This window comes from Macrobrachium rosenbergii, chromosome 53 (assembly GCF_040412425.1).
Source record: "Macrobrachium rosenbergii isolate ZJJX-2024 chromosome 53, ASM4041242v1, whole genome shotgun sequence".
Classification (NCBI taxonomy): domain Eukaryota; kingdom Metazoa; phylum Arthropoda; class Malacostraca; order Decapoda; family Palaemonidae; genus Macrobrachium; species Macrobrachium rosenbergii.
Window position 1 is genome coordinate 24,798,373 of NC_089793.1, and position 9,451 is coordinate 24,807,823.

Consider the following 9,451-nt stretch of genomic DNA (forward strand, 5'->3'; position numbering starts at 1 on the left):
TTTACAACGAATGCAATCAAGATTACGTGGCCTAAACATTAACTGATAATTTTGGCCTAAACATTAACTGATAATTCTGACAGAACAAAGGAATGAAACCGGACAGACAGACAGTGCGTGACTGGGATGTAGAATTATGATTAGTGTGAGAAATGTAGGCTGTTACCCAAGGTGGCATCCACGTTGGATGGATGTTTTGTACAACGCCCTTTCCTCGGCAACAAAACCATCTCTCTCTCTCTCTCTCTCTCTCTCTCTCTTAGAGTTGCAAAATAATTATCACAGGTCTAGCTTTCAATGCCTCCAAGTCAGTTAAACTAATAAAGGTTTAGTAAGAACACACAGGAAGTGTCTTGTGAATGACTGAGTTTGACTCTCTCTCTCTCTCTCTCTCTCTCTCTCTCTCTCATATATATATATATATATATATATATATATATATATATATATATATATATATATATATATATATATATATATATATATATATATATATATATATATATATATATATATATATATATATATATATAAGGTATATGTATATATATATATATATATATATGTGTGTGTGTGTGTGTGTGTGTGTGTGCATTCATGACTGTAAATCCATCTGAAGCACATGACTGGGAACAGTGTTTCCAACATGTAAATGTGCACAGGACGTGTCCTTCAGCATAAATGCCCTGCAGCAGCAACAGCAGTTAATATCAAGAAAATGTGACTGAGCATACAACGGGCAGACTAAGACTACCTTGAACTTCAATTAACCAAAATATTTGAGACTGTTGTGTGTGTGTGTGTGTGTGTGTGTTTTAGTAAGCGTGCAAAGAGGTTTGTCGTAATTTATGAGTAAGAAAAGCCTTTTTTTTTTCTATTTTTTAATAACGATAAGAATCGAGGGCACGTGGTTACACAGAAGGCTATAAAACATACAGGATGTTTGTCTAATCTAAATGAGATAAGAACAGGTTTTCCTCAAAGCTTAACCAGAATATCGACACGTGACGCCATTAAACAGACACGGAATAAATTACAGTTACGGTTGAAGACTCATTATTATTATTATTATTATTATTATTATTATTATTATTATTATTATTATTAACAGAAGGTAATAGGAAATACAGAAAGAAGATATCAGTTTTGGGGAAAAAAGAGTAGATTGACAAATGACTGAATAAATAAATTAAAATGTAAGTAAATGATAAAAAAAAAAACAAGGAAAGCTGTTTTAGAATTGTCAAAATAAAAAGCTATGACAAAGGATATAATAAACAAGGCGTTGCAACAGACGCAAATTTATCATGCGCTCAGTCACTAACATAATCACGATAAATTAATACATCACATATGAGTGAAACTGAAGTCGCTTATGCAACAAATCGTAAACAGTCCTGACAACTCCTGGGGCTATAGAATACAATTTGGGCAGAAGGCCAAGCGCTGGAACCTATGAGGTCATTCAACGCTGAAGCGGTAACTGGGAGCAAAAGGTCACAGGGGTGTAACAGAGGAAAACCTCGCAATTGCACTATGGAACAATTGTTAGGAGAGGGTGGAAAGTAAGATGGAGGCACAGTAAAAGGAATGAAAGGGGGTTGCAGCTACAGGCCGACGGGACGCCGAAAAGGACCTTCAGTAATGCCCACAGTGCACCGTGCGTGAGGTGCACTGGCTGCACTACCCCCTAGGTGGCCCCCTGGGGCTATCTCAAACCCCTAACCCCGCGATTTGAAAACCCCAGCCTACGGCCTACTGGTTGTATACGTAACCAAGGACTAAACCGAAGAATAGTGTCGTTGCGGTAGAAAAAAATTATTCTATGTAGGAATGCTGAGCTTAACTGTAGTGATTTCACTATACAGCGACCGGAACCTGTATATTAATATCCATTATATTGTGCCTGATTAAATGCTGTATTTAGAAACTACAAACATCAACAATAAGACGGTCCTCTTAAGCAAGCTGGTTAAACATGACGTCATATATGATGATCTTATGATCTTATTACATTCAAAAGCACACGCATGCTCATATGTGTACTTGAATATAATCTTACGTAATGCTGTTATGTCAAGACGGACATGTATATGTATAATGGATCTGTAATGATATACAGGACTATATTGTGTGTTTTCCTCCACCTGAAAGGAAAACTGAGAGTAAAAGGTTACGAAGGTGTAACAGGAGGAAAACCTCGCAGTTGTACTATGACACAATTGCTAGAAGAGGGTGGAAAGTAAGATGGAAGAAAGAACATGAATGGAGGTACAGTAAAAAGAATGAAGGGGGCTGCAGGTAGGAGCCGAAGGGACGCTGCAAAGAACTTTAAGTATATAATGCCTACAGTGCACTGCGTGAGGTGCACTAATGGCACCAACCCCCTGCGGGTTTTTAAAGTATTTATTTGCGTATCACGCTGATAATTATACTGTCTTCTCGTTTAATTTCAGAAGAGAAGTGTTTCAGTCAAAATAATCATGTCAGCACTCTTGAACTCTTTTCTCCTCCTCCTCCTCTTCTTCTTCTTCTTCTTCTTCTTCTTCTTCTTCTTCTTCTTCTTCTTCCAACCAAATGCCTCCATCTGACGAAGGAACAAAAAGAAGAAACTTGTAATGAAGGAAGGAAAAAAGGGGTAACAGTGGACAAAACGAAAGCAAAAAGACAATTTAAAAAGGAAAAGAGAAGAAAACGGAAAGAAAACGACAACAAATAAGAAAGAAAAGGGGAAAGAACTGCGGACAAAAAGAAAGGAACTGATGAACGCTTTCGGAAGAAGCGGAGAATAAGAAAGCTTACACTTCGAAAAAAAGGGAAATTAGAGAAAATAAGTGGTAAATTGCTTGTCTGTTTCTGTGTTCATGGGGTCATTATCTTATTATTATTATTATTAAAATAGTTTTACCAGACCACTCAGCTGATTGTCAGCTCTCACAGGACTGGCCAGGAGGATTTGTTTTTACTTATATTTACTCATTAATTTTTTCCATTAAGCTACAATTTATCAAACACTTTATAATTGGGTTAATTGCAAGTGTTGAAGCTTCTGACAACATTTCACTGATGGATCTACTTCTAAAACTTGTAGGTTCCATTATGAATTTCTCCCTGAAACGAAGATTATTATCTTCGGATTTCGTCGTCGTATCATAATCTCTTTTTTGTAAACTGGTGATCGAATATTGTCAGTGAGTCATCACTGCTTCACTGATAAGCTGCGATGACCAGAGTTCGGTTCGATCAGCCTGATACGTAGAATGTCTGTTTGTCAGCCTCAGTGCTGCGTTATTATAATAATCTGTCATTATTACTGTATTCTTTGTCCCAGGCCCCAGTTATGTTTGTCCATACTGCTGTTATCATTACTGCTGCTGTTACTCTCTCTCTCACTCTCTCTCTCTCTCTCTCTCTCTCTCTCTCTCTCTCTCCCCTCCTGTGTCTAATCCAGTTCATTTCATTCTTTTCCTTTATTCTTTGCTCTCTCTCTCTCTCTCTCTCTCTCCTGTGTCTAATCCAGTTCCTTTCATTCTTTCACTTTGTTTCTTTACTCTCTTTCTCTCTCTCTCTCCTGTGTCTATTCCAGTTCCTCTCATTCTTTCCCTTTAGTTTCTTCTCTCTCTCTCTCTCTCTCTCTCTCTCTCTCTCTCTCTCTCTCTCTCTCTCTCTCACACACACACACACACACACAAGAACGAAATCTAGAACAAAGGAACTTTCCACCCCATTATTCTGCCTCAACTAGAGCAACAACACAGGCATTAGGATGCAAGAACAGTCCTCCACATCCGGAAGGATTTGCTCGTCCGGTAATATCCTAAACAAACCTGCCATTAGATGCTTTGTTTGCTGTGGCAGCTCGAGAGAGAGAGAGAGAGAGAGAGAGAGAGAGAGAGAGAGAGAGAGAGAGAGAGAGAGAGAGAGAGAGATTCTGTTTAACATTTGAATAACACTTGCGGGGGTCACACGTAAAACGAAGTTGACTATTAATAGGAATGACACAAGGCGGGTTAGTCCAAGTCATTTCAGATCACAGATCATTTAGCGCTAGGATATTATCTTTTATGAAAGTTTGTGCCTTTAGGATACTAAGATTGAATACCACTCCTGGGACTCTCTCTCTCTCTCTGAACGTAGAAGATCTGTTTCAAATTCTTTTAATTTTAATTTTATACCAGTGAACACTAGAAATAAAGTTCTCTCTCTCGCACTCTCTCCTTCTGAATGTGGCAAGTGACCTTTTATGCACATTTTTTTTAATCATTAATTATTTTATGCCAGTAGGATACTAGAAATAAAGTTCTCTCTCTCTCTCTCTCTCTCTCTCTCTCTCTCATTCTGAATGAATGGTAATGATCTTTCAAATTTTTTTAATCATTAATTATTTGATACCAAGATACTAGAAATAAACCTCTCTCTTTCTCTCTCTCTCTCTCTCTCTCTCTCTTTCTGAGCGTGGTAAGTGATCTTTTATGAAAAAAATTTTATCATTAATTATTCTATACCAGTAGCATACTACAAATAAAGTTTCTCTCTCTCTTTCTTCTGAACGAGGTAAGTGGTCTTTCATGCACATTTTTTTATCATTAATTATTTTATAACCAGCAGGATACTAGAAACAAAGATCTCTCTCTCTCTCTCCTCTCTCTCTCTCTCTCTCTCTCTCTCTCTCTCTTCTTTCTGAACGTGGTAAGTGATCTTTCATGACATTTTTTTATCATTAATTATTTTATACCAGCAGGATACTAGAAATAAAGATCACTTTCTCTCTCTCTCTCTCTCTCTCTCTCTCTCTCTCTCTCTCTCTCTCTCTCTCTCTTCTTTCTGAACGAGGTAGGGATCTTCATGCAAATTTTTTTATCATTAATTATTTTATACCAGCATGATACTAGAAATAAAGATTCTCTCTCTTCTCTCTCTCTCTCTCTCTCTCTCTTTCTGAACGAGGTAAGGATCTTTCATACACATTTTTTTATCATTAATTATTTTATACCAGCATGATACTAGAAATAAAGATTCTCTCTCTCTCTCTCTCTCTCTCTCTCTCTTTCTGAACGAGGTAAGTGATCTTTCATGCAAATTTTTTTATCATTAATTATTTTATACCGGGCAGGATACTAGAAATAAAGATTCTCTCTCTCTCTCTCTCTCTCTCTCTCTCTCTCTGAACGAGGTCTCTGATCTTTCATGCACATTTTTTTATCATTAATTATTTTATACCAGCAGGATACTAGAAATAAAGATTCTCTCTCTCTCTCTCTCTCTCTCTCTCTCTCTCTCTCTCTCTTTCTGAACGAGGTAAGTGATCTTTCATGCACATTTTTTTATCATTAATTATTTTATACCAGCATGATACTAGAAATAAAGATCTCTCTCTCTCTCTCCTCTCTCTCTCTCTCTCTCTCTCTCTCTCTGCCCTTTTCGAACCGCGTGCCACATAAGGGCACAGTCAAGAGCATTGTTTCTTCGCCATTGCTTCTAGCGCAAGCTTTGGGTCACGGCGTTCACCTCTGTGGCAAAGATAGAAAACAGCTCCAGATAGGTTAAGTACATACAAAGATATTAGGCTATGAAAAGCGGATAAGGGAGGTGCTGTAGTGGTTAAGGACACCAGGGATGACGTTAACAAGATGGAGGCATCGCTTGGGGATGGAAATACGTACCAGAAACGCCTTAAAACAAGTAAAAAATGCGCCGGAGTTTCTTCGGCGCAATCGAGTTTTCTCACTTTTCTGTACAGCTGCTACAGCGTATCTATAACCTTATATAAAATAAAAACTACTGAGGCTAGAGGGCTGCAATTTGGTATGTTTGATGACTGGTGGGTGGATGATCAACACACCAATTTGCAGCCCTCCAGCCTCAGTAGTTTTTAAGATCTGGAGGCGGACAGAAGAAGTGTGGACAGAATAAGTGCGGACAGAAAAAAGTGCGGACGGACAGACAAAGCCGGCACAGTAGTTTTCTTTAACAGAAAACTAAAAACTAGTTTTGGGGGACACACAGTCACTTTAATAGAAAGGCGAGGGAAGCACTGACAGGAACTGGGGAAAAAGAACACGGCAGAAGTTCGGAATGGAGGTTGATTTCGGAAGAGAGCCCAGAAATACCTTATATTTACGGGGGTCCCAAAATACATGGGGAAGGTTGCCCACTTACGCAGATTGTGGCCTCCATAAAAGCCCCACAAAGAAGATTGGAGATCTAACTGACAATCTCAATGATATTTGTGTAGAAATTGTGTTTGTCAGTATTTCCCTTTACCTTCTCTTACTTCCTAATGAACACCAAGTTCCATGGAAGCTTGAATTTCAAGTCAATGGCCCCTTTGGTGGGTTTGTTCCATATGAATAGGGTTCATCTTCTGAATAATAATAATAATAATAATAATAATAATAATAATAATAATAATAATAATAATAATAATGACAGAAAACAAAACAGCAACCGCCTTGGAAAAGACACCTGGAAAAATGAATCATGACGATGAGATCTGACTTGAGTAAATTGAAAGAGATGGCAGAAAAGAGGCTAAGAATCAAGAAAACGAGAGAGGAACTGAACCAGAAACACGAAGTACAGGAGAAGGGACTATGAACAACACAATAGAAGATATAAAACAGAGGCTTAAAGCCAAAGCACATTAGATCCAACGGTACAAGAACAGGGATAAAGGATACCAACAGAACAAACTCTTCGGAACCAACCAGAAAAGACTATACAGCCAACCAAGAGGGGAAGACAACCACCAGGAAATTCCTGAAGCCGAACCAAGTAAGAGACTCTGGGAAAACACATGGAGCAATCCGGTATCACACAACAAACATGAACATGGCTCCAGGAAGTCAAGGCAGAGGAAATGGGAGGAATAAAACAAAGATTCACCGAGATCACGACAGACGCAGTCAGACACCAACTGCTGTTGGCCCAGCGTCCGACTCTCAGACCGGCCAATGAAGAATTAGAGGAATTTATTTCTGGTGATAGAAATTCATTTCTCGTTATAGTGTGGTTTCAGATTCCACCAAGCTGCAGGTCCCATTGCTGGTAACCAACTGGATTCTAAGCCACGTAAAATAAATCTAATCCTTCGACCAGCCTGGGAGAGCTGTTAATCAGCTCCAGTGGTCTGCTAAACTAAGATATACTTAGACACCAACAAAGAAAATGCCCAACAAAGCCTGAGGTCCTGATAAAGTCCATGGATACTGGCTCAAAAACCAAGGCCCCAACTCAACACGAATAAAGCAGAACAACCCAGCACTGTATCACAAACCACCATGCGCCCAAATGGATGACCACAGGGAGAACATCCTTAGTACAGAATGACAAGAACAAGGGAAATATAGTGCACAATTCATAGGCCTATCATCTGCCTACCAATAATGTGGAAGTTACTAACAGGTATCATCAGTGAAAGGCTATGCAACTACCAAGAGAATACAAACACCATCCCCACCAATAGAAAGACTGCAGAAGGAAGTAGGGGCAAAAGACCAGATCCTGATATACAAAATGTAATAAAGAATAATAGAAAGGGAAAACCAAGCTACGATGACATTGATTGAGTACAAGTAAGCCTTTGACATGATACTGCACAAGTGGCACAGAATGTATATGAAAATATATGGGGCAGAGGAAACACCATCAGCTTCCTAAAAATACAATGCGCAACTGGAAACAGTACTTACAAGCTCTGGGATAAGACTAGCAGAGGTTAACATCAGAGAAGGATCTTTAAAGGGACTCACTGTCTTTCACTACCTTCGTAGTACCCATGATTCCAATGACAAAAGTACTGCAGAAGATGGATGCTGGATACCAACTCAAGAAAGGAGGCAACAGAATTAACCATCTGATGTTCATGGACGACATCATTGTATGGTAAAAGCACCAAGGAGATAGTACCTAATTCAGACTGTAAGGTTTGTATCTGGAGACATCAGGATGGAATTTGAAAAGAAAATGCCCCTTGGTCAACATACAAAGGCAAAGTAACAAGGACTGAAGGATAAAGCTACCAGACGGGAACAGCATCAAACACATAGATGAGACAGGATATAAAATGCCTGGGAATAATAGAAGGAGAGGACATAAAACACCAAAGATGTTGCACACGATCAGGAAAGAATATATGCAGGGGACTTAGCGATCTCAAGTCAAACTCAACACCAGAAACATGTCAAGAGCCATAAACACATGGGCAGTGCCAAAAATCAGATATAAGCGGGGAGCAGTGGAGTGGACGAAGGCTGAACCCCGCAGCATAGGCCAAAAAACTAGGAAGCACATGACAATACACAAAGCGCTACACCCAAGGGCAAATACAGATATCTGAAAACCAGTGAAGACGAGTGGCTAAGGGGTGCATGGGAAGGACTGATAAAAGTAGACGAAGACCCAGAAATATACAGACAGGAGAATGAAAAACAGAACAGAGGAATGGCACAACAAGCCAATGCATGGACAGTACATGAGACAGACTAAAGAATTGGCCAGCGATGAAACATGGAAATGGCTACAGAGGGAGAATTCAAGAAGGAAACAGAAGGAATGCTAACAGTGGCACGAGAACAGGTCCTAAGAACCAGATATGTTCAAAGGACAATAGATGGAAATAACATCTCACATACAAAGTGCGTCCAAAATTAGGGCACCCACCCCCACAGCATAAACTAAAATTGATATGACAAAACAAAGTAATTCAGAACAGGTACTTATTTCAGTTTCTCTCTGAGTATTTAATATTTTGTGTGGCCTCCATCTCCCTGTACCACAGCCTGCATTCTTGAGGGTATGATTTCAGCCAATCACCAAAAAGCTGAGACTCAAACTCCATTTCCCCTGAGCACTTCTGGTCACCTTTCTTTGCAGGTCGTCAAGGCTTGGTATACCATCATAGTTCACTGCCATGCGCTTCAACACGGTCCTTTAAGATACTACCAATGTTTTTCACACATTAAGGTCAGTGGAGCTACCTGAAATTCACTTGACGAAGGAATCTGATAACACTGTTTTGAAGCAGCTCCCTGTGTCTGAAGAGCTTGAAACATGGTGCCTTATCATGCAAAAATGTGACTTTTTCAACAGATAACACATTTTCAGGATCTTTGAGGAAAGGAAATACTTCACCAGTAAGCACAGTTTCTCTGAAGTATTCGCCATTCCATGACTGTCCTTTTCTTTGATGATCCATACATTAACCATTTGGCATGAAACAGATCAAAATTTCAAGCATTCAGGAAATTTACAACTTAGGATAGTGCACGGATCGCTGATATCATCCAACTTTGCAGCCCAAAATGATGTCATTTTTAAGGACATGGCTTCTGACTGTGTAAATGGAGAATTCATCTGATGGCAACATGGAGAAAGTCAGCTTCATTCCAAACTTTAGAAAATGAACCACAAAACATACGCACTAAGGTCTTCAATCAGATACTGCTGAGTG